The sequence below is a fragment of the Ursus maritimus genome, unplaced genomic scaffold (assembly GCF_017311325.1).
Source record: "Ursus maritimus isolate PB19 unplaced genomic scaffold, ASM1731132v1 scaffold_4, whole genome shotgun sequence".
In the NCBI taxonomy this organism is placed as follows: Eukaryota; Metazoa; Chordata; class Mammalia; order Carnivora; family Ursidae; genus Ursus; species Ursus maritimus.
Genome location: NW_024426552.1, coordinates 29551411 through 29553979, shown reverse-complemented (window position 1 = coordinate 29553979; position 2569 = coordinate 29551411).

Here is a 2569-nt window from a genome sequence, read left to right as displayed (position 1 = left end):
CAGCAAACTCGGAAGATAGAGCAAAGGCAACTAACAGAAGCAAAAAGACAGCAATCAATACTCAGTTGCCCTGGCAACTGGTGGGGGGGAAAGCAAAGCTACTGCCAAATGATACATATAATAATAGTCTTCGTGGAGAGTCCTGCAGCAGCACCATTAACCATCTGGCCTAAAACACAGGAGAGACGAGTAGTGCCAGGGCCTTACATTACTTTAGTCCTGCTTCATCCGATCCCCCAAACCCAGGCTTCTGACCTAAGCTGAGTTCAGTTAAAAAAAAAAAAAAAAAAAAAAGACAAAAGCTATGTAGAATGTGTGGTAAGGCAGGGGAGACAGGAATTTCTTTTTTTCTCTTTTATTATCTAAAGTTTTAAAATGAGTCTTGTCTTAGCCAGCTCAGGCTGCCGTGACAAAATACCGCTGCGTGCATTAAACAGCAGAAACTGACTTTCTCACAGTTTGGGGAACAGGAGCCCCACTTCAAGGTGCCCGCTGATTTGGTTCCTAGAGAGAACTTTCCTCGGGGCTTTCAGATAGCCGCCAGAATTCTGCTCCTTCCTCACATGGCCTTCCCTCTGTGGCGTGTGGAGAAAGAGAGAGAAAGAGAGAGATCTTCCTATTATAAAGCCAACAATCCTGTCAGAATAGGGCTCCACCCATATGACCTTATTTAACCTCAATTACATATAAGTTTTACATATAAATTTTAACATATAAATTTTAACATATAAATTTTGGGTGAGAATTCATTTCATAGCTTAAAGTTTATGTATTTTTCATATGCAAAATATATTCATTTTACCTCAACAGTCCAAAAGTCTTAACTTTCGGAATCTTAGCATCAAGTCTAAATTCCCAAGTCCAAGTCCCATCTGAATAGCCTCTAAATCAGGTATGAACGAGATTCAGGGTCTGATTCATCCCACAGGCGAAATTTGTCTCTAGCTGTGAACCTGTGAAACCAGAAAGATGAGGTACTTCCAAACTACAACGCTAGGAGAGGTGTGGGAGGGACATTTTCATTCTAAAAAGGAAAAACTGGAAAGAAGAAAGAGGTGACAGGCCCCAAGCTGGTTCAAAGTTTGGGAGTGCAAATTCCATTCAATCTTAAGGCTCAAAAATAACCCTCCTTGCTTTAATGCTCTGCCTTCCAGGCCTGCGGAGTCATCCATGACTGCGAAGGGCATGCTTCCTCCTTTGTTTCTGCAGCCTGGCCCTACCCATGTGGCTCTCTGCAGGGCCCTTCCTCATGAGTTATCAGCAGTGGTCTCCTTGTCCACTGAAAAGGGGGAGGAAGTAGGCTTGCCCCCGGGACTATGGTGGGAGGGCGTCCTTCATGATCTCTGAACTGACTCTGGAGTCAACCTTCCTTTTCCTCCAAGTTTAACACACATGTTTGCAGCCTTCCTTCAATCCCTCCTGTTTTCTCTGTTTCCTTTGGTCCCGTGTTTCTGCTGGTATAATCCCCTCTCTGATCCTGCCTTCTATGGAGATAGTGGGTTCAAATCTTGCTTCACACTTGAAGAGGCCCCTTTCGGGCTGCAGGCCTGAGCGGTGGAGACCAGAGTGAGGTAAAAGGGCCCAATGCCTCCACAGGTGAATACAAATAGGCTCATAAGGCAACCCACCTCAAAATACCCATAAGCCCTAGCTGACCAATGGGCTACTTACAACCGGACACAGGTACTAAAAGAGGAAGAACCCATATGTTCCCATACTTCCTCACTTCCCCCCTTCACTACAGCCCCCCTCCCCCACTGCCTTGTGGCAGAGTCTTTCCTCTGGTGTCCTGCCTGCTGCTCCCTTGCAGTGTGTTCAATGAACTTCGATCTGCTTTGTTTTGCCTCAGGTGAACTCTTTCACCACCTGCCCTCCCGGCCTCCACCTGATCGGTCACCCCACGTTTGGTGGCCTGTACAGGGACCCTCTGCTGGCCCGGGGCTGTCTGTGGATTCTTCAAGAATTTCTCAGAACTTTCCCTCCGTGGACTGCCTCCTTGTGAAACTGATGACCTCCAGCTGAAGTTACTCCTTGGTGAGGATCTGAAGTCCCACGGGGAACCAGCCAGGCTGCCCTTGCCATAAAGAGTGAGGGATTCCCCTCTTGCCCTCTGGAGGGATCGTTCCCTCCCACTCATTTCTCTTTTTGCCCCTTTAGCAGTCTAACACTTGTACTCCTCAGACCATTGAAGGTCTCTGGCCAGGGTGGCCCCCCAATGTAGTCTGAAATTCTGAGGGCCAACAGGTGGGACTGCCCATGCCTGTGAGGGTGAAGGACCCTCTCCTCTCCTCTCCTCTCCTCCCCTCCCCTCTCCTCCCCTCCCCTCTCCTCTCCTCTCCTCTCCTCTCCCCTCCCCTCCCCTCCCCTCCCCTCCTCACCCCTCCTCTCTTCTCCTCTCCTCCTCCATTCCTCTGAGGCCTCCATTCCCATGGTGCAGCACAACTGGCCATGACAGCTTGTCTAGGGTGAATCCTCCCATGTCATAGGCTCTGCTGGGACCCTTTCCTGAGCTGACTCTCAGCCACCTTGCTTCCTTTGCACCCCCCCCCCCCCCCCCCCCCCCCCCCCC